The 19794-nt window shown below is 48.0% G+C and overlaps 30 non-coding genes across 30 annotated transcripts; all 30 read right to left on the bottom strand.

The window, feature by feature from the left end:
- Positions 1 to 138: 138 nt before the first annotated feature.
- LOC142714577 (U1 spliceosomal RNA) lies at positions 139 to 302 on the bottom strand. Its single transcript, XR_012870734.1, has one exon. It is a non-coding gene; the product is annotated as a U1 spliceosomal RNA (small nuclear RNA).
- Positions 303 to 769: 467 nt separating this feature from the next.
- Positions 770 to 933, bottom strand: LOC142714512 (U1 spliceosomal RNA). The gene has a single exon (XR_012870674.1). It is a non-coding gene; the product is annotated as a U1 spliceosomal RNA (small nuclear RNA).
- A 475-nt stretch (positions 934 to 1408) lies between these two features.
- Positions 1409 to 1572, bottom strand: LOC142714319 (U1 spliceosomal RNA). The gene has a single exon (XR_012870499.1). It is a non-coding gene; the product is annotated as a U1 spliceosomal RNA (small nuclear RNA).
- Positions 1573 to 2039: 467 nt separating this feature from the next.
- Positions 2040 to 2203, bottom strand: LOC142714511 (U1 spliceosomal RNA). The gene has a single exon (XR_012870673.1). It is a non-coding gene; the product is annotated as a U1 spliceosomal RNA (small nuclear RNA).
- Positions 2204 to 2678: 475 nt separating this feature from the next.
- Positions 2679 to 2842, bottom strand: LOC142714317 (U1 spliceosomal RNA). Its single transcript, XR_012870498.1, has one exon. It is a non-coding gene; the product is annotated as a U1 spliceosomal RNA (small nuclear RNA).
- Positions 2843 to 3435: 593 nt separating this feature from the next.
- Positions 3436 to 3599, bottom strand: LOC142714609 (U1 spliceosomal RNA). The gene has a single exon (XR_012870763.1). It is a non-coding gene; the product is annotated as a U1 spliceosomal RNA (small nuclear RNA).
- Positions 3600 to 4066: 467 nt separating this feature from the next.
- On the bottom strand, positions 4067 to 4230 carry LOC142714576 (U1 spliceosomal RNA). Its single transcript, XR_012870733.1, has one exon. It is a non-coding gene; the product is annotated as a U1 spliceosomal RNA (small nuclear RNA).
- Positions 4231 to 4701: 471 nt separating this feature from the next.
- Positions 4702 to 4865, bottom strand: LOC142714316 (U1 spliceosomal RNA). Its single transcript, XR_012870497.1, has one exon. It is a non-coding gene; the product is annotated as a U1 spliceosomal RNA (small nuclear RNA).
- Positions 4866 to 5458: 593 nt separating this feature from the next.
- LOC142714481 (U1 spliceosomal RNA) lies at positions 5459 to 5622 on the bottom strand. The gene has a single exon (XR_012870647.1). It is a non-coding gene; the product is annotated as a U1 spliceosomal RNA (small nuclear RNA).
- Positions 5623 to 6097: 475 nt separating this feature from the next.
- LOC142714315 (U1 spliceosomal RNA) lies at positions 6098 to 6261 on the bottom strand. Its single transcript, XR_012870496.1, has one exon. It is a non-coding gene; the product is annotated as a U1 spliceosomal RNA (small nuclear RNA).
- Positions 6262 to 6728: 467 nt separating this feature from the next.
- On the bottom strand, positions 6729 to 6892 carry LOC142714575 (U1 spliceosomal RNA). Its single transcript, XR_012870732.1, has one exon. It is a non-coding gene; the product is annotated as a U1 spliceosomal RNA (small nuclear RNA).
- A 475-nt stretch (positions 6893 to 7367) lies between these two features.
- On the bottom strand, positions 7368 to 7531 carry LOC142714550 (U1 spliceosomal RNA). The gene has a single exon (XR_012870709.1). It is a non-coding gene; the product is annotated as a U1 spliceosomal RNA (small nuclear RNA).
- Positions 7532 to 7998: 467 nt separating this feature from the next.
- LOC142714510 (U1 spliceosomal RNA) lies at positions 7999 to 8162 on the bottom strand. The gene has a single exon (XR_012870672.1). It is a non-coding gene; the product is annotated as a U1 spliceosomal RNA (small nuclear RNA).
- Positions 8163 to 8629: 467 nt separating this feature from the next.
- On the bottom strand, positions 8630 to 8793 carry LOC142714574 (U1 spliceosomal RNA). Its single transcript, XR_012870731.1, has one exon. It is a non-coding gene; the product is annotated as a U1 spliceosomal RNA (small nuclear RNA).
- Positions 8794 to 9268: 475 nt separating this feature from the next.
- LOC142714549 (U1 spliceosomal RNA) lies at positions 9269 to 9432 on the bottom strand. The gene has a single exon (XR_012870708.1). It is a non-coding gene; the product is annotated as a U1 spliceosomal RNA (small nuclear RNA).
- A 467-nt stretch (positions 9433 to 9899) lies between these two features.
- Positions 9900 to 10063, bottom strand: LOC142714509 (U1 spliceosomal RNA). The gene has a single exon (XR_012870671.1). It is a non-coding gene; the product is annotated as a U1 spliceosomal RNA (small nuclear RNA).
- Positions 10064 to 10538: 475 nt separating this feature from the next.
- On the bottom strand, positions 10539 to 10702 carry LOC142714314 (U1 spliceosomal RNA). The gene has a single exon (XR_012870495.1). It is a non-coding gene; the product is annotated as a U1 spliceosomal RNA (small nuclear RNA).
- A 593-nt stretch (positions 10703 to 11295) lies between these two features.
- Positions 11296 to 11459, bottom strand: LOC142714608 (U1 spliceosomal RNA). Its single transcript, XR_012870762.1, has one exon. It is a non-coding gene; the product is annotated as a U1 spliceosomal RNA (small nuclear RNA).
- Positions 11460 to 11934: 475 nt separating this feature from the next.
- LOC142714313 (U1 spliceosomal RNA) lies at positions 11935 to 12098 on the bottom strand. Its single transcript, XR_012870494.1, has one exon. It is a non-coding gene; the product is annotated as a U1 spliceosomal RNA (small nuclear RNA).
- Positions 12099 to 12573: 475 nt separating this feature from the next.
- Positions 12574 to 12737, bottom strand: LOC142714603 (U1 spliceosomal RNA). The gene has a single exon (XR_012870758.1). It is a non-coding gene; the product is annotated as a U1 spliceosomal RNA (small nuclear RNA).
- A 467-nt stretch (positions 12738 to 13204) lies between these two features.
- On the bottom strand, positions 13205 to 13368 carry LOC142714572 (U1 spliceosomal RNA). Its single transcript, XR_012870730.1, has one exon. It is a non-coding gene; the product is annotated as a U1 spliceosomal RNA (small nuclear RNA).
- Positions 13369 to 13839: 471 nt separating this feature from the next.
- Positions 13840 to 14003, bottom strand: LOC142714312 (U1 spliceosomal RNA). The gene has a single exon (XR_012870493.1). It is a non-coding gene; the product is annotated as a U1 spliceosomal RNA (small nuclear RNA).
- A 593-nt stretch (positions 14004 to 14596) lies between these two features.
- On the bottom strand, positions 14597 to 14760 carry LOC142714469 (U1 spliceosomal RNA). Its single transcript, XR_012870636.1, has one exon. It is a non-coding gene; the product is annotated as a U1 spliceosomal RNA (small nuclear RNA).
- A 475-nt stretch (positions 14761 to 15235) lies between these two features.
- On the bottom strand, positions 15236 to 15399 carry LOC142714311 (U1 spliceosomal RNA). The gene has a single exon (XR_012870492.1). It is a non-coding gene; the product is annotated as a U1 spliceosomal RNA (small nuclear RNA).
- A 467-nt stretch (positions 15400 to 15866) lies between these two features.
- Positions 15867 to 16030, bottom strand: LOC142714571 (U1 spliceosomal RNA). The gene has a single exon (XR_012870729.1). It is a non-coding gene; the product is annotated as a U1 spliceosomal RNA (small nuclear RNA).
- A 471-nt stretch (positions 16031 to 16501) lies between these two features.
- LOC142714309 (U1 spliceosomal RNA) lies at positions 16502 to 16665 on the bottom strand. Its single transcript, XR_012870490.1, has one exon. It is a non-coding gene; the product is annotated as a U1 spliceosomal RNA (small nuclear RNA).
- Positions 16666 to 17258: 593 nt separating this feature from the next.
- On the bottom strand, positions 17259 to 17422 carry LOC142714607 (U1 spliceosomal RNA). Its single transcript, XR_012870761.1, has one exon. It is a non-coding gene; the product is annotated as a U1 spliceosomal RNA (small nuclear RNA).
- Positions 17423 to 17897: 475 nt separating this feature from the next.
- LOC142714308 (U1 spliceosomal RNA) lies at positions 17898 to 18061 on the bottom strand. The gene has a single exon (XR_012870489.1). It is a non-coding gene; the product is annotated as a U1 spliceosomal RNA (small nuclear RNA).
- Positions 18062 to 18536: 475 nt separating this feature from the next.
- On the bottom strand, positions 18537 to 18700 carry LOC142714602 (U1 spliceosomal RNA). Its single transcript, XR_012870757.1, has one exon. It is a non-coding gene; the product is annotated as a U1 spliceosomal RNA (small nuclear RNA).
- A 467-nt stretch (positions 18701 to 19167) lies between these two features.
- Positions 19168 to 19331, bottom strand: LOC142714570 (U1 spliceosomal RNA). The gene has a single exon (XR_012870728.1). It is a non-coding gene; the product is annotated as a U1 spliceosomal RNA (small nuclear RNA).
- Positions 19332 to 19794: the final 463 nt, after the last annotated feature.

The following is a 19794-nucleotide window of genomic DNA, read 5'->3' as shown; positions in this document are numbered from 1 at the left end:
TGATAAGGGAGAGAGGAGTATCCAATCCTCTTGGCCACCCAGAGGTCAATTGATGGCTGGCTCGCTCGATCTAGCAAGTATCTCTGACTAGTAATAGTCAGCATTGAATAATAAGCACTGTTTTTCACCAGAGTAAATCAGGGGAAAGCGCAAACGCAGTCCCCCACTACCACAAATTATGCAGTCGAGTTTCCCGCATTTGGGGAAATCGCAGGGGTCAGCACACCCGAAGTGCAATGGCTGAGCCTCACCCTGGGAGAACCACCTTAATGATCATGGTATCTCCCCTGCCAGGTAAGTATGAGTTGCATAGCGCCTGCCAGACAGGCTCCCCTCACAAGAGGCCCTACTAAGTCGCTGAGGATTTTTCCTGGTTTTTGGTCCGAAGCAGGCCAAAGATCACCTGTCTGCATCCACCTTTTTGGATTGAAAGCAGCTTTGTTAACAATCAGTGGTCAAATCACAAGCATACAGTATACCGTCAACCAGCCCAATCAATCAATATCTTTGACACAGGCTCAAAGTAGCACAACATAGTACAGCAAAGGCACAGGTCCTACACTTTACGTTACACTCTGCACTAACATTGAGATAAAGCATCACATAGGAAAGCCACAAAACCAAAGGCAGCTGATAAGGGAGAGAGGAGTATCCAATCCTCTTGGCCACCCAGAGGTCAATTGATGGCTGGCTCGCTCGATCTAGCAAGTATCTCTGACTAGTAATAGTCAGCATTGAATAATAAGCACTGTTTTTCACCAGAGTAAATCAGGGGAAAGCGCAAACGCAGTCCCCCACTACCACAAATTATGCAGTCGAGTTTCCCGCATTTGGGGAAATCGCAGGGGTCAGCACACCCGAAGTGCAATGGATGAGCCTCACCCTGGGAGAACCACCTTAATGATCATGGTATCTCCCCTGCCAGGTAAGTATGAGTTGCATAGCGCCTGCCAGACAGGCTCCCCTCACAAGAGGCCCTACTAAGTCGCTGAGGATTTTTCCTGGTTTTTGGTCCGAAGCAGGCCAAAGATCACCTGTCTGCATCCACCTTTTTGGATTGAAAGCAGCTTTGTTAACAATCAGTGGTCAAATCACAAGCATACAGTATACCGTCAACCAGCCCAATCAATCAATATCTTTGACACAGGCTCAAAGTAGCACAACATAGTACAGCAAAGGCACAGGTCCTACACTTTACGTTACACTCTGCACTAACATTGAGATAAAGCATCACATAGGAAAGCCACAAAACCAAAGGCAGCTGATAAGGGAGAGAGGAGTATCCAATCCTCTTGGCCACCCAGAGGTCAATTGATGGCTGGCTCGCTCGATCGATCGATCTAGCAAGTATCTCTGACTAGTAATAGTCAGCATTGAATAATAAGCACTGTTTTTCACCAGAGTAAATCAGGGGAAAGCGCGAACGCAGTCCCCCACTACCACAAATTATGCAGTCGAGTTTCCCGCATTTGGGGAAATCGCAGGGGTCAGCACACCCGAAGTGCAATGGATGAGCCTCACCCTGGGAGAACCACCTTAGTGATCATGGTATCTCCCCTGCCAGGTAAGTATGAGTTGCATAGCGCCTGCCAGACAGGCTCCCCTCACAAGAGGCCCTACTAAGTCGCTGAGGATTTTTCCTGGTTTTTGGTCCGAAGCAGGCCAAAGATCACCTGTCTGCATCCACCTTTTTGGATTGAAAGCAGCTTTGTTAACAATCAGTGGTCAAATCACAAGCATACAGTATACCGTCAACCAGCCCAATCAATCAATATCTTTGACACAGGCTCAAAGTAGCACAACATAGTACAGCAAAGGCACAGGTCCTACACTTTACGTTACACTCTGCACTAACATTGAGATAAAGCATCACATAGGAAAGCCACAAAACCAAAGGCAGCTGATAAGGGAGAGAGGAGTATCCAATCCTCTTGGCCACCCAGAGGTCAATTGATGGCTGGCTCGCTCGATCTAGCAAGTATCTCTGACTAGTAATAGTCAGCATTGAATAATAAGCACTGTTTTTCACCAGAGTAAATCAGGGGAAAGCGCAAACGCAGTCCCCCACTACCACAAATTATGCAGTCGAGTTTCCCGCATTTGGGGAAATCGCAGGGGTCAGCACACCCGAAGTGCAATGGATGAGCCTCACCCTGGGAGAACCACCTTAATGATCATGGTATCTCCCCTGCCAGGTAAGTATGAGTTGCATAGCGCCTGCCAGACAGGCTCCCCTCACAAGAGGCCCTACTAAGTCGCTGAGGATTTTTCCTGGTTTTTGGTCCGAAGCAGGCCAAAGATCACCTGTCTGCATCCACCTTTTTGGATTGAAAGCAGCTTTGTTAACAATCAGTGGTCAAATCACAAGCATACAGTATACCGTCAACCAGCCCAATCAATCAATATCTTTGACACAGGCTCAAAGTAGCACAACATAGTACAGCAAAGGCACAGGTCCTACACTTTACGTTACACTCTGCACTAACATTGAGATAAAGCATCACATAGGAAAGCCACAAAACCAAAGGCAGCTGATAAGGGAGAGAGGAGTATCCAATCCTCTCGGCCACCCAGAGGTCAATTGATGGCTGGCTCGCTCGATCGATCGATCTAGCAAGTATCTCTGACTAGTAATAGTCAGCATTGATTAATAAGCACTGTTTTTCACCAGAGTAAATCAGGGGAAAGCGCGAACGCAGTCCCCCACTACCACAAATTATGCAGTCGAGTTTCCCGCATTTGGGGAAATCGCAGGGGTCAGCACACCCGAAGTGCAATGGATGAGCCTCACCCTGGGAGAACCACCTTAGTGATCATGGTATCTCCCCTGCCAGGTAAGTATGAGTTGCATAGCGCCTGCCAGAAAGGCTCCCCTCACAAGAGGCCCTACTAAGTCGCTGAGGATTTTTCCTGGTTTTTGGTCCGAAGCAGGCCAAAGATCACCTGTCTGGATCCAACTGCGCCAAAAAACGGATGCACCTCATTGTACGGAGCCAGGGGTGTGCAGGCACCCCAAATTCCATAAGACACAGGCTCAAGTCTAAGCACTTCCAAGATGCACAGCAACCAGGGTATTAGCATATGGGGCGGCGGCTTCTGGTCAGAGCATTGCCGTGCCGATGAAGCAGTCCCCACATTTGCATGCCGTCACCTGTGAGACAGAGAGGAAGGATAGGTTAGGTTAGGGAAAGGCTCGCCATGCCCTGACTTCTCGAAGCCCAGCAGAAAAAGAAACTTCACTGATCACACTGTTGTTCATCCACGAGGGGGAGACAAAGGCTGCGTATACAGCTAAATATAAAGAGATAATGTACCACATTTTGGATTGAAAAACAGCTTTGTTGACAATCGGTGGTTAAATCACAAGCATACAAGTACCTCTGACTAGTAACAGTCAGCATTGAATAATAAGCACTGTTTTTCACCAGAGTAAATCAGGGGAAAGCGCGAACGCAGTCCCCCACTACCACAAATTATGCAGTCGAGTTTCCCGCATTTGGGGAAATCGCAGGGGTCAGCACACCCGAAGTGCAATGGATGAGCCTCACCCTGGGAGAACCACCTTAATGATCATGGTATCTCCCCTGCCAGGTGAGTATGAGTTGCATAGCGCCTGCCAGACAGGCTCCCCTCACAAGAGGCCCTACTAAGTCGCTGAGGATTTTTCCTGGTTTTTGGTCCGAAGCAGGCCAAAGATCACCTGTCTGCATCCACCTTTTTGGATTGAAAGCAGCTTTGTTAACAATCAGTGGTCAAATCACAAGCATACAGTATACCGTCAACCAGCCCAATCAATCAATATCTTTGACACAGGCTCAAAGTAGCACAACATAGTACAGCAAAGGCACAGGTCCTACACTTTACGTTACACTCTGCACTAACATTGAGATAAAGCATCACATAGGAAAGCCACAAAACCAAAGGCAGCTGATAAGGGAGAGAGGAGTATCCAATCCTCTTGGCCACCCAGAGGTCAATTGATGGCTGGCTCGCTCGATCTAGCAAGTATCTCTGACTAGTAATAGTCAGCATTGAATAATAAGCACTGTTTTTCACCAGAGTAAATCAGGGGAAAGCGCAAACGCAGTCCCCCACTACCACAAATTATGCAGTCGAGTTTCCCGCATTTGGGGAAATCGCAGGGGTCAGCACACCCGAAGTGCAATGGCTGAGCCTCACCCTGGGAGAACCACCTTAATGATCATGGTATCTCCCCTGCCAGGTAAGTATGAGTTGCATAGCGCCTGCCAGACAGGCTCCCCTCACAAGAGGCCCTACTAAGTCGCTGAGGATTTTTCCTGGTTTTTGGTCCGAAGCAGGCCAAAGATCACCTGTCTGCATCCACCTTTTTGGATTGAAAGCAGCTTTGTTAACAATCAGTGGTCAAATCACAAGCATACAGTATACCGTCAACCAGCCCAATCAATCAATATCTTTGACACAGGCTCAAAGTAGCACAACATAGTACAGCAAAGGCACAGGTCCTACACTTTACGTTACACTCTGCACTAACATTGAGATAAAGCATCACATAGGAAAGCCACAAAACCAAAGGCAGCTGATAAGGGAGAGAGGAGTATCCAATCCTCTTGGCCACCCAGAGGTCAATTGATGGCTGGCTCGATCGATCGATCTAGCAAGTATCTCTGACTAGTAATAGTCAGCATTGATTAATAAGCACTGTTTTTCACCAGAGTAAATCAGGGGAAAGCGCGAACGCAGTCCCCCACTACCACAAATTATGCAGTCGAGTTTCCCGCATTTGGGGAAATCGCAGGGGTCAGCACACCCGAAGTGCAATGGATGAGCCTCACCCTGGGAGAACCACCTTAGTGATCATGGTATCTCCCCTGCCAGGTAAGTATGAGTTGCATAGCGCCTGCCAGAAAGGCTCCCCTCACAAGAGGCCCTACTAAGTCGCTGAGGATTTTTCCTGGTTTTTGGTCCGAAGCAGGCCAAAGATCACCTGTCTGGATCCAACTGCGCCAAAAAACGGATGCACCTCATTGTACGGAGCCAGGGGTGTGCAGGCACCCCAAATTCCATAAGACACAGGCTCAAGTCTAAGCACTTCCAAGATGCACAGCAACCAGGGTATTAGCATATGGGGCGGCGGCTTCTGGTCAGAGCATTGCCGTGCCGATGAAGCAGTCCCCACATTTGCATGCCGTCACCTGTGAGACAGAGAGGAAGGATAGGTTAGGTTAGGGAAAGGCTCGCCATGCCCTGACTTCTCGAAGCCCAGCAGAAAAAGAAACTTCACTGATCACACTGTTGTTCATCCACGAGGGGGAGACAAAGGCTGCGTATACAGCTAAATATAAAGAGATAATGTACCACATTTTGGATTGAAAAACAGCTTTGTTGACAATCGGTGGTTAAATCACAAGCATACAAGTACCTCTGACTAGTAACAGTCAGCATTGAATAATAAGCACTGTTTTTCACCAGAGTAAATCAGGGGAAAGCGCGAACGCAGTCCCCCACTACCACAAATTATGCAGTCGAGTTTCCCGCATTTGGGGAAATCGCAGGGGTCAGCACACCCGAAGTGCAATGGATGAGCCTCACCCTGGGAGAACCACCTTAATGATCATGGTATCTCCCCTGCCAGGTAAGTATGAGTTGCATAGCGCCTGCCAGACAGGCTCCCCTCACAAGAGGCCCTACTAAGTCGCTGAGGATTTTTCCTGGTTTTTGGTCCGAAGCAGGCCAAAGATCACCTGTCTGCATCCACCTTTTTGGATTGAAAGCAGCTTTGTTAACAATCAGTGGTCAAATCACAAGCATACAGTATACCGTCAACCAGCCCAATCAATCAATATCTTTGACACAGGCTCAAAGTAGCACAACATAGTACAGCAAAGGCACAGGTCCTACACTTTACGTTACACTCTGCACTAACATTGAGATAAAGCATCACATAGGAAAGCCACAAAACCAAAGGCAGCTGATAAGGGAGAGAGGAGTATCCAATCCTCTTGGCCACCCAGAGGTCAATTGATGGCTGGCTCGCTCGATCGATCGATCTAGCAAGTATCTCTGACTAGTAATAGTCAGCATTGAATAATAAGCACTGTTTTTCACCAGAGTAAATCAGGGGAAAGCGCGAACGCAGTCCCCCACTACCACAAATTATGCAGTCGAGTTTCCCGCATTTGGGGAAATCGCAGGGGTCAGCACACCCGAAGTGCAATGGATGAGCCTCACCCTGGGAGAACCACCTTAGTGATCATGGTATCTCCCCTGCCAGGTAAGTATGAGTTGCATAGCGCCTGCCAGACAGGCTCCCCTCACAAGAGGCCCTACTAAGTCGCTGAGGATTTTTCCTGGTTTTTGGTCCGAAGCAGGCCAAAGATCACCTGTCTGCATCCACCTTTTTGGATTGAAAGCAGCTTTGTTAACAATCAGTGGTCAAATCACAAGCATACAGTATACCGTCAACCAGCCCAATCAATCAATATCTTTGACACAGGCTCAAAGTAGCACAACATAGTACAGCAAAGGCACAGGTCCTACACTTTACGTTACACTCTGCACTAACATTGAGATAAAGCATCACATAGGAAAGCCACAAAACCAAAGGCAGCTGATAAGGGAGAGAGGAGTATCCAATCCTCTTGGCCACCCAGAGGTCAATTGATGGCTGGCTCGCTCGATCTAGCAAGTATCTCTGACTAGTAATAGTCAGCATTGAATAATAAGCACTGTTTTTCACCAGAGTAAATCAGGGGAAAGCGCAAACGCAGTCCCCCACTACCACAAATTATGCAGTCGAGTTTCCCGCATTTGGGGAAATCGCAGGGGTCAGCACACCCGAAGTGCAATGGCTGAGCCTCACCCTGGGAGAACCACCTTAATGATCATGGTATCTCCCCTGCCAGGTAAGTATGAGTTGCATAGCGCCTGCCAGACAGGCTCCCCTCACAAGAGGCCCTACTAAGTCGCTGAGGATTTTTCCTGGTTTTTGGTCCGAAGCAGGCCAAAGATCACCTGTCTGCATCCACCTTTTTGGATTGAAAGCAGCTTTGTTAACAATCAGTGGTCAAATCACAAGCATACAGTATACCGTCAACCAGCCCAATCAATCAATATCTTTGACACAGGCTCAAAGTAGCACAACATAGTACAGCAAAGGCACAGGTCCTACACTTTACGTTACACTCTGCACTAACATTGAGATAAAGCATCACATAGGAAAGCCACAAAACCAAAGGCAGCTGATAAGGGAGAGAGGAGTATCCAATCCTCTTGGCCACCCAGAGGTCAATTGATGGCTGGCTCGCTCGATCGATCGATCTAGCAAGTATCTCTGACTAGTAATAGTCAGCATTGAATAATAAGCACTGTTTTTCACCAGAGTAAATCAGGGGAAAGCGCGAACGCAGTCCCCCACTACCACAAATTATGCAGTCGAGTTTCCCGCATTTGGGGAAATCGCAGGGTTCAGCACACCCGAAGTGCAATGGATGAGCCTCACCCTGGGAGAACCACCTTAGTGATCATGGTATCTCCCCTGCCAGGTAAGTATGAGTTGCATAGCGCCTGCCAGACAGGCTCCCCTCACAAGAGGCCCTACTAAGTCGCTGAGGATTTTTCCTGGTTTTTGGTCCGAAGCAGGCCAAAGATCACCTGTCTGCATCCACCTTTTTGGATTGAAAGCAGCTTTGTTAACAATCAGTGGTCAAATCACAAGCATACAGTATACCGTCAACCAGCCCAATCAATCAATATCTTTGACACAGGCTCAAAGTAGCACAACATAGTACAGCAAAGGCACAGGTCCTACACTTTACGTTACACTCTGCACTAACATTGAGATAAAGCATCACATAGGAAAGCCACAAAACCAAAGGCAGCTGATAAGGGAGAGAGGAGTATCCAATCCTCTTGGCCACCCAGAGGTCAATTGATGGCTGGCTCGCTCGATCTAGCAAGTATCTCTGACTAGTAATAGTCAGCATTGAATAATAAGCACTGTTTTTCACCAGAGTAAATCAGGGGAAAGCGCAAACGCAGTCCCCCACTACCACAAATTATGCAGTCGAGTTTCCCGCATTTGGGGAAATCGCAGGGGTCAGCACACCCGAAGTGCAATGGATGAGCCTCACCCTGGGAGAACCACCTTAATGATCATGGTATCTCCCCTGCCAGGTAAGTATGAGTTGCATAGCGCCTGCCAGACAGGCTCCCCTCACAAGAGGCCCTACTAAGTCGCTGAGGATTTTTCCTGGTTTTTGGTCCGAAGCAGGCCAAAGATCACCTGTCTGCATCCACCTTTTTGGATTGAAAGCAGCTTTGTTAACAATCAGTGGTCAAATCACAAGCATACAGTATACCGTCAACCAGCCCAATCAATCAATATCTTTGACACAGGCTCAAAGTAGCACAACATAGTACAGCAAAGGCACAGGTCCTACACTTTACGTTACACTCTGCACTAACATTGAGATAAAGCATCACATAGGAAAGCCACAAAACCAAAGGCAGCTGATAAGGGAGAGAGGAGTATCCAATCCTCTTGGCCACCCAGAGGTCAATTGATGGCTGGCTCGCTCGATCTAGCAAGTATCTCTGACTAGTAATAGTCAGCATTGAATAATAAGCACTGTTTTTCACCAGAGTAAATCAGGGGAAAGCGCAAACGCAGTCCCCCACTACCACAAATTATGCAGTCGAGTTTCCCGCATTTGGGGAAATCGCAGGGGTCAGCACACCCGAAGTGCAATGGCTGAGCCTCACCCTGGGAGAACCACCTTAATGATCATGGTATCTCCCCTGCCAGGTAAGTATGAGTTGCATAGCGCCTGCCAGACAGGCTCCCCTCACAAGAGGCCCTACTAAGTCGCTGAGGATTTTTCCTGGTTTTTGGTCCGAAGCAGGCCAAAGATCACCTGTCTGCATCCACCTTTTTGGATTGAAAGCAGCTTTGTTAACAATCAGTGGTCAAATCACAAGCATACAGTATACCGTCAACCAGCCCAATCAATCAATATCTTTGACACAGGCTCAAAGTAGCACAACATAGTACAGCAAAGGCACAGGTCCTACACTTTACGTTACACTCTGCACTAACATTGAGATAAAGCATCACATAGGAAAGCCACAAAACCAAAGGCAGCTGATAAGGGAGAGAGGAGTATCCAATCCTCTTGGCCACCCAGAGGTCAATTGATGGCTGGCTCGCTCGATCGATCGATCTAGCAAGTATCTCTGACTAGTAATAGTCAGCATTGAATAATAAGCACTGTTTTTCACCAGAGTAAATCAGGGGAAAGCGCGAACGCAGTCCCCCACTACCACAAATTATGCAGTCGAGTTTCCCGCATTTGGGGAAATCGCAGGGTTCAGCACACCCGAAGTGCAATGGATGAGCCTCACCCTGGGAGAACCACCTTAGTGATCATGGTATCTCCCCTGCCAGGTAAGTATGAGTTGCATAGCGCCTGCCAGACAGGCTCCCCTCACAAGAGGCCCTACTAAGTCGCTGAGGATTTTTCCTGGTTTTTGGTCCGAAGCAGGCCAAAGATCACCTGTCTGCATCCACCTTTTTGGATTGAAAGCAGCTTTGTTAACAATCAGTGGTCAAATCACAAGCATACAGTATACCGTCAACCAGCCCAATCAATCAATATCTTTGACACAGGCTCAAAGTAGCACAACATAGTACAGCAAAGGCACAGGTCCTACACTTTACGTTACACTCTGCACTAACATTGAGATAAAGCATCACATAGGAAAGCCACAAAACCAAAGGCAGCTGATAAGGGAGAGAGGAGTATCCAATCCTCTTGGCCACCCAGAGGTCAATTGATGGCTGGCTCGCTCGATCTAGCAAGTATCTCTGACTAGTAATAGTCAGCATTGAATAATAAGCACTGTTTTTCACCAGAGTAAATCAGGGGAAAGCGCAAACGCAGTCCCCCACTACCACAAATTATGCAGTCGAGTTTCCCGCATTTGGGGAAATCGCAGGGGTCAGCACACCCGAAGTGCAATGGATGAGCCTCACCCTGGGAGAACCACCTTAATGATCATGGTATCTCCCCTGCCAGGTAAGTATGAGTTGCATAGCGCCTGCCAGACAGGCTCCCCTCACAAGAGGCCCTACTAAGTCGCTGAGGATTTTTCCTGGTTTTTGGTCCGAAGCAGGCCAAAGATCACCTGTCTGCATCCACCTTTTTGGATTGAAAGCAGCTTTGTTAACAATCAGTGGTCAAATCACAAGCATACAGTATACCGTCAACCAGCCCAATCAATCAATATCTTTGACACAGGCTCAAAGTAGCACAACATAGTACAGCAAAGGCACAGGTCCTACACTTTACGTTACACTCTGCACTAACATTGAGATAAAGCATCACATAGGAAAGCCACAAAACCAAAGGCAGCTGATAAGGGAGAGAGGAGTATCCAATCCTCTCGGCCACCCAGAGGTCAATTGATGGCTGGCTCGCTCGATCGATCGATCTAGCAAGTATCTCTGACTAGTAATAGTCAGCATTGATTAATAAGCACTGTTTTTCACCAGAGTAAATCAGGGGAAAGCGCGAACGCAGTCCCCCACTACCACAAATTATGCAGTCGAGTTTCCCGCATTTGGGGAAATCGCAGGGGTCAGCACACCCGAAGTGCAATGGATGAGCCTCACCCTGGGAGAACCACCTTAGTGATCATGGTATCTCCCCTGCCAGGTAAGTATGAGTTGCATAGCGCCTGCCAGAAAGGCTCCCCTCACAAGAGGCCCTACTAAGTCGCTGAGGATTTTTCCTGGTTTTTGGTCCGAAGCAGGCCAAAGATCACCTGTCTGGATCCAACTGCGCCAAAAAACGGATGCACCTCATTGTACGGAGCCAGGGGTGTGCAGGCACCCCAAATTCCATAAGACACAGGCTCAAGTCTAAGCACTTCCAAGATGCACAGCAACCAGGGTATTAGCATATGGGGCGGCGGCTTCTGGTCAGAGCATTGCCGTGCCGATGAAGCAGTCCCCACATTTGCATGCCGTCACCTGTGAGACAGAGAGGAAGGATAGGTTAGGTTAGGGAAAGGCTCGCCATGCCCTGACTTCTCGAAGCCCAGCAGAAAAAGAAACTTCACTGATCACACTGTTGTTCATCCACGAGGGGGAGACAAAGGCTGCGTATACAGCTAAATATAAAGAGATAATGTACCACATTTTGGATTGAAAAACAGCTTTGTTGACAATCGGTGGTTAAATCACAAGCATACAAGTACCTCTGACTAGTAACAGTCAGCATTGAATAATAAGCACTGTTTTTCACCAGAGTAAATCAGGGGAAAGCGCGAACGCAGTCCCCCACTACCACAAATTATGCAGTCGAGTTTCCCGCATTTGGGGAAATCGCAGGGGTCAGCACACCCGAAGTGCAATGGATGAGCCTCACCCTGGGAGAACCACCTTAATGATCATGGTATCTCCCCTGCCAGGTGAGTATGAGTTGCATAGCGCCTGCCAGACAGGCTCCCCTCACAAGAGGCCCTACTAAGTCGCTGAGGATTTTTCCTGGTTTTTGGTCCGAAGCAGGCCAAAGATCACCTGTCTGCATCCACCTTTTTGGATTGAAAGCAGCTTTGTTAACAATCAGTGGTCAAATCACAAGCATACAGTATACCGTCAACCAGCCCAATCAATCAATATCTTTGACACAGGCTCAAAGTAGCACAACATAGTACAGCAAAGGCACAGGTCCTACACTTTACGTTACACTCTGCACTAACATTGAGATAAAGCATCACATAGGAAAGCCACAAAACCAAAGGCAGCTGATAAGGGAGAGAGGAGTATCCAATCCTCTTGGCCACCCAGAGGTCAATTGATGGCTGGCTCGCTCGATCGATCGATCTAGCAAGTATCTCTGACTAGTAATAGTCAGCATTGAATAATAAGCACTGTTTTTCACCAGAGTAAATCAGGGGAAAGCGCGAACGCAGTCCCCCACTACCACAAATTATGCAGTCGAGTTTCCCGCATTTGGGGAAATCGCAGGGGTCAGCACACCCGAAGTGCAATGGATGAGCCTCACCCTGGGAGAACCACCTTAGTGATCATGGTATCTCCCCTGCCAGGTAAGTATGAGTTGCATAGCGCCTGCCAGACAGGCTCCCCTCACAAGAGGCCCTACTAAGTCGCTGAGGATTTTTCCTGGTTTTTGGTCCGAAGCAGGCCAAAGATCACCTGTCTGCATCCACCTTTTTGGATTGAAAGCAGCTTTGTTAACAATCAGTGGTCAAATCACAAGCATACAGTATACCGTCAACCAGCCCAATCAATCAATATCTTTGACACAGGCTCAAAGTAGCACAACATAGTACAGCAAAGGCACAGGTCCTACACTTTACGTTACACTCTGCACTAACATTGAGATAAAGCATCACATAGGAAAGCCACAAAACCAAAGGCAGCTGATAAGGGAGAGAGGAGTATCCAATCCTCTTGGCCACCCAGAGGTCAATTGATGGCTGGCTCGCTCGATCGATCGATCTAGCAAGTATCTCTGACTAGTAATAGTCAGCATTGAATAATAAGCACTGTTTTTCACCAGAGTAAATCAGGGGAAAGCGCGAACGCAGTCCCCCACTACCACAAATTATGCAGTCGAGTTTCCCGCATTTGAGGAAATCGCAGGGGTCAGCACACCCGAAGTGCAATGGATGAGCCTCACCCTGGGAGAACCACCTTAGTGATCATGGTATCTCCCCTGCCAGGTAAGTATGAGTTGCATAGCGCCTGCCAGACAGGCTCCCCTCACAAGAGGCCCTACTAAGTCGCTGAGGATTTTTCCTGGTTTTTGGTCCGAAGCAGGCCAAAGATCACCTGTCTGCATCCACCTTTTTGGATTGAAAGCAGCTTTGTTAACAATCAGTGGTCAAATCACAAGCATACAGTATACCGTCAACCAGCCCAATCAATCAATATCTTTGACACAGGCTCAAAGTAGCACAACATAGTACAGCAAAGGCACAGGTCCTACACTTTACGTTACACTCTGCACTAACATTGAGATAAAGCATCACATAGGAAAGCCACAAAACCAAAGGCAGCTGATAAGGGAGAGAGGAGTATCCAATCCTCTTGGCCACCCAGAGGTCAATTGATGGCTGGCTCGCTCGATCTAGCAAGTATCTCTGACTAGTAATAGTCAGCATTGAATAATAAGCACTGTTTTTCACCAGAGTAAATCAGGGGAAAGCGCAAACGCAGTCCCCCACTACCACAAATTATGCAGTCGAGTTTCCCGCATTTGGGGAAATCGCAGGGGTCAGCACACCCGAAGTGCAATGGCTGAGCCTCACCCTGGGAGAACCACCTTAATGATCATGGTATCTCCCCTGCCAGGTAAGTATGAGTTGCATAGCGCCTGCCAGACAGGCTCCCCTCACAAGAGGCCCTACTAAGTCGCTGAGGATTTTTCCTGGTTTTTGGTCCGAAGCAGGCCAAAGATCACCTGTCTGCATCCACCTTTTTGGATTGAAAGCAGCTTTGTTAACAATCAGTGGTCAAATCACAAGCATACAGTATACCGTCAACCAGCCCAATCAATCAATATCTTTGACACAGGCTCAAAGTAGCACAACATAGTACAGCAAAGGCACAGGTCCTACACTTTACGTTACACTCTGCACTAACATTGAGATAAAGCATCACATAGGAAAGCCACAAAACCAAAGGCAGCTGATAAGGGAGAGAGGAGTATCCAATCCTCTTGGCCACCCAGAGGTCAATTGATGGCTGGCTCGATCGATCGATCTAGCAAGTATCTCTGACTAGTAATAGTCAGCATTGATTAATAAGCACTGTTTTTCACCAGAGTAAATCAGGGGAAAGCGCGAACGCAGTCCCCCACTACCACAAATTATGCAGTCGAGTTTCCCGCATTTGGGGAAATCGCAGGGGTCAGCACACCCGAAGTGCAATGGATGAGCCTCACCCTGGGAGAACCACCTTAGTGATCATGGTATCTCCCCTGCCAGGTAAGTATGAGTTGCATAGCGCCTGCCAGAAAGGCTCCCCTCACAAGAGGCCCTACTAAGTCGCTGAGGATTTTTCCTGGTTTTTGGTCCGAAGCAGGCCAAAGATCACCTGTCTGGATCCAACTGCGCCAAAAAACGGATGCACCTCATTGTACGGAGCCAGGGGTGTGCAGGCACCCCAAATTCCATAAGACACAGGCTCAAGTCTAAGCACTTCCAAGATGCACAGCAACCAGGGTATTAGCATATGGGGCGGCGGCTTCTGGTCAGAGCATTGCCGTGCCGATGAAGCAGTCCCCACATTTGCATGCCGTCACCTGTGAGACAGAGAGGAAGGATAGGTTAGGTTAGGGAAAGGCTCGCCATGCCCTGACTTCTCGAAGCCCAGCAGAAAAAGAAACTTCACTGATCACACTGTTGTTCATCCACGAGGGGGAGACAAAGGCTGCGTATACAGCTAAATATAAAGAGATAATGTACCACATTTTGGATTGAAAAACAGCTTTGTTGACAATCGGTGGTTAAATCACAAGCATACAAGTACCTCTGACTAGTAACAGTCAGCATTGAATAATAAGCACTGTTTTTCACCAGAGTAAATCAGGGGAAAGCGCGAACGCAGTCCCCCACTACCACAAATTATGCAGTCGAGTTTCCCGCATTTGGGGAAATCGCAGGGGTCAGCACACCCGAAGTGCAATGGATGAGCCTCACCCTGGGAGAACCACCTTAATGATCATGGTATCTCCCCTGCCAGGTAAGTATGAGTTGCATAGCGCCTGCCAGACAGGCTCCCCTCACAAGAGGCCCTACTAAGTCGCTGAGGATTTTTCCTGGTTTTTGGTCCGAAGCAGGCCAAAGATCACCTGTCTGCATCCACCTTTTTGGATTGAAAGCAGCTTTGTTAACAATCAGTGGTCAAATCACAAGCATACAGTATACCGTCAACCAGCCCAATCAATCAATATCTTTGACACAGGCTCAAAGTAGCACAACATAGTACAGCAAAGGCACAGGTCCTACACTTTACGTTACACTCTGCACTAACATTGAGATAAAGCATCACATAGGAAAGCCACAAAACCAAAGGCAGCTGATAAGGGAGAGAGGAGTATCCAATCCTCTTGGCCACCCAGAGGTCAATTGATGGCTGGCTCGCTCGATCGATCGATCTAGCAAGTATCTCTGACTAGTAATAGTCAGCATTGAATAATAAGCACTGTTTTTCACCAGAGTAAATCAGGGGAAAGCGCGAACGCAGTCCCCCACTACCACAAATTATGCAGTCGAGTTTCCCGCATTTGGGGAAATCGCAGGGGTCAGCACACCCGAAGTGCAATGGATGAGCCTCACCCTGGGAGAACCACCTTAGTGATCATGGTATCTCCCCTGCCAGGTAAGTATGAGTTGCATAGCGCCTGCCAGACAGGCTCCCCTCACAAGAGGCCCTACTAAGTCGCTGAGGATTTTTCCTGGTTTTTGGTCCGAAGCAGGCCAAAGATCACCTGTCTGCATCCACCTTTTTGGATTGAAAGCAGCTTTGTTAACAATCAGTGGTCAAATCACAAGCATACAGTATACCGTCAACCAGCCCAATCAATCAATATCTTTGACACAGGCTCAAAGTAGCACAACATAGTACAGCAAAGGCACAGGTCCTACACTTTACGTTACACTCTGCACTAACATTGAGATAAAGCATCACATAGGAAAGCCACAAAACCAAAGGCAGCTGATAAGGGAGAGAGGAGTATCCAATCCTCTTGGCCACCCAGAGGTCAATTGATGGCTGGCTCGCTCGATCTAGCAAGTATCTCTGACTAGTAATAGTCAGCATTGAATAATAAGCACTGTTTTTCACCAGAGTAAATCAGGGGAAAGCGCAAACGCAGTCCCCCACTACCACAAATTATGCAGTCGAGTTTCCCGCATTTGGGGAAATCGCAGGGGTCAGCACACCCGAAGTGCAATGGCTGAGCCTCACCCTGGGAGAACCACCTTAATGATCATGGTATCTCCCCTGCCAGGTAAGTATGAGTTGCATAGCGCCTGCCAGACAGGCTCCCCTCACAAGAGGCCCTACTAAGTCGCTGAGGATTTTTCCTGGTTTTTGGTCCGAAGCAGGCCAAAGATCACCTGTCTGCATCCACCTTTTTGGATTGAAAGCAGCTTTGTTAACAATCAGTGGTCAAATCACAAGCATACAGTATACCGTCAACCAGCCCAATCAATCAATATCTTTGACACAGGCTCAAAGTAGCACAACATAGTACAGCAAAGGCACAGGTCCTACACTTTACGTTACACTCTGCACTAACATTGAGATAAAGCATCACATAGGAAAGCCACAAAACCAAAGGCAGCTGATAAGGGAGAGAGGAGTATCCAATCCTCTTGGCCACCCAGAGGTCAATTGATGGCTGGCTCGATCGATCGATCTAGCAAGTATCTCTGACTAGTAATAGTCAGCATTGATTAATAAGCACTGTTTTTCACCAGAGTAAATCAGGGGAAAGCGCGAACGCAGTCCCCCACTACCACAAATTATGCAGTCGAGTTTCCCGCATTTGGGGAAATCGCAGGGGTCAGCACACCCGAAGTGCAATGGATGAGCCTCACCCTGGGAGAACCACCTTAGTGATCATGGTATCTCCCCTGCCAGGTAAGTATGAGTTGCATAGCGCCTGCCAGAAAGGCTCCCCTCACAAGAGGCCCTACTAAGTCGCTGAGGATTTTTCCTGGTTTTTGGTCCGAAGCAGGCCAAAGATCACCTGTCTGGATCCAACTGCGCCAAAAAACGGATGCACCTCATTGTACGGAGCCAGGGGTGTGCAGGCACCCCAAATTCCATAAGACACAGGCTCAAGTCTAAGCACTTCCAAGATGCACAGCAACCAGGGTATTAGCATATGGGGCGGCGGCTTCTGGTCAGAGCATTGCCGTGCCGATGAAGCAGTCCCCACATTTGCATGCCGTCACCTGTGAGACAGAGAGGAAGGATAGGTTAGGTTAGGGAAAGGCTCGCCATGCCCTGACTTCTCGAAGCCCAGCAGAAAAAGAAACTTCACTGATCACACTGTTGTTCATCCACGAGGGGGAGACAAAGGCTGCGTATACAGCTAAATATAAAGAGATAATGTACCACATTTTGGATTGAAAAACAGCTTTGTTGACAATCGGTGGTTAAATCACAAGCATACAAGTACCTCTGACTAGTAACAGTCAGCATTGAATAATAAGCACTGTTTTTCACCAGAGTAAATCAGGGGAAAGCGCGAACGCAGTCCCCCACTACCACAAATTATGCAGTCGAGTTTCCCGCATTTGGGGAAATCGCAGGGGTCAGCACACCCGAAGTGCAATGGATGAGCCTCACCCTGGGAGAACCACCTTAATGATCATGGTATCTCCCCTGCCAGGTGAGTATGAGTTGCATAGCGCCTGCCAGACAGGCTCCCCTCACAAGAGGCCCTACTAAGTCGCTGAGGATTTTTCCTGGTTTTTGGTCCGAAGCAGGCCAAAGATCACCTGTCTGCATCCACCTTTTTGGATTGAAAGCAGCTTTGTTAACAATCAGTGGTCAAATCACAAGCATACAGTATACCGTCAACCAGCCCAATCAATCAATATCTTTGACACAGGCTCAAAGTAGCACAACATAGTACAGCAAAGGCACAGGTCCTACACTTTACGTTACACTCTGCACTAACATTGAGATAAAGCATCACATAGGAAAGCCACAAAACCAAAGGCAGCTGATAAGGGAGAGAGGAGTATCCAATCCTCTTGGCCACCCAGAGGTCAATTGATGGCTGGCTCGCTCGATCGATCGATCTAGCAAGTATCTCTGACTAGTAATAGTCAGCATTGAATAATAAGCACTGTTTTTCACCAGAGTAAATCAGGGGAAAGCGCGAACGCAGTCCCCCACTACCACAAATTATGCAGTCGAGTTTCCCGCATTTGGGGAAATCGCAGGGGTCAGCACACCCGAAGTGCAATGGATGAGCCTCACCCTGGGAGAACCACCTTAGTGATCATGGTATCTCCCCTGCCAGGTAAGTATGAGTTGCATAGCGCCTGCCAGACAGGCTCCCCTCACAAGAGGCCCTACTAAGTCGCTGAGGATTTTTCCTGGTTTTTGGTCCGAAGCAGGCCAAAGATCACCTGTCTGCATCCACCTTTTTGGATTGAAAGCAGCTTTGTTAACAATCAGTGGTCAAATCACAAGCATACAGTATACCGTCAACCAGCCCAATCAATCAATATCTTTGACACAGGCTCAAAGTAGCACAACATAGTACAGCAAAGGCACAGGTCCTACACTTTACGTTACACTCTGCACTAACATTGAGATAAAGCATCACATAGGAAAGCCACAAAACCAAAGGCAGCTGATAAGGGAGAGAGGAGTATCCAATCCTCTTGGCCACCCAGAGGTCAATTGATGGCTGGCTCGCTCGATCGATCGATCTAGCAAGTATCTCTGACTAGTAATAGTCAGCATTGAATAATAAGCACTGTTTTTCACCAGAGTAAATCAGGGGAAAGCGCGAACGCAGTCCCCCACTACCACAAATTATGCAGTCGAGTTTCCCGCATTTGAGGAAATCGCAGGGGTCAGCACACCCGAAGTGCAATGGATGAGCCTCACCCTGGGAGAACCACCTTAGTGATCATGGTATCTCCCCTGCCAGGTAAGTATGAGTTGCATAGCGCCTGCCAGACAGGCTCCCCTCACAAGAGGCCCTACTAAGTCGCTGAGGATTTTTCCTGGTTTTTGGTCCGAAGCAGGCCAAAGATCACCTGTCTGCATCCACCTTTTTGGATTGAAAGCAGCTTTGTTAACAATCAGTGGTCAAATCACAAGCATACAGTATACCGTCAACCAGCCCAATCAATCAATATCTTTGACACAGGCTCAAAGTAGCACAACATAGTACAGCAAAGGCACAGGTCCTACACTTTACGTTACACTCTGCACTAACATTGAGATAAAGCATCACATAGGAAAGCCACAAAACCAAAGGCAGCTGATAAGGGAGAGAGGAGTATCCAATCCTCTTGGCCACCCAGAGGTCAATTGATGGCTGGCTCGCTCGATCTAGCAAGTATCTCTGACTAGTAATAGTCAGCATTGAATAATAAGCACTGTTTTTCACCAGAGTAAATCAGGGGAAAGCGCAAACGCAGTCCCCCACTACCACAAATTATGCAGTCGAGTTTCCCGCATTTGGGGAAATCGCAGGGGTCAGCACACCCGAAGTGCAATGGCTGAGCCTCACCCTGGGAGAACCACCTTAATGATCATGGTATCTCCCCTGCCAGGTAAGTATGAGTTGCATAGCGCCTGCCAGACAGGCTCCCCTCACAAGAGGCCCTACTAAGTCGCTGAGGATTTTTCCTGGTTTTTGGTCCGAAGCAGGCCAAAGATCACCTGTCTGCATCCACCTTTTTGGATTGAAAGCAGCTTTGTTAACAATCAGTGGTCAAATCACAAGCATACAGTATACCGTCAACCAGCCCAATCAATCAATATCTTTGACACAGGCTCAAAGTAGCACAACATAGTACAGCAAAGGCACAGGTCCTACACTTTACGTTACACTCTGCACTAACATTGAGATAAAGCATCACATAGGAAAGCCACAAAACCAAAGGCAGCTGATAAGGGAGAGAGGAGTATCCAATCCTCTTGGCCACCCAGAGGTCAATTGATGGCTGGCTCGATCGATCGATCTAGCAAGTATCTCTGACTAGTAATAGTCAGCATTGATTAATAAGCACTGTTTTTCACCA

The sequence above is a fragment of the Rhinoderma darwinii genome, unplaced genomic scaffold (assembly GCF_050947455.1).
Source record: "Rhinoderma darwinii isolate aRhiDar2 unplaced genomic scaffold, aRhiDar2.hap1 Scaffold_442, whole genome shotgun sequence".
Lineage (NCBI taxonomy): Eukaryota > Metazoa > Chordata > Amphibia > Anura > Rhinodermatidae > Rhinoderma > Rhinoderma darwinii.
This window is presented reverse-complemented; position numbering and strand designations above follow the sequence as displayed.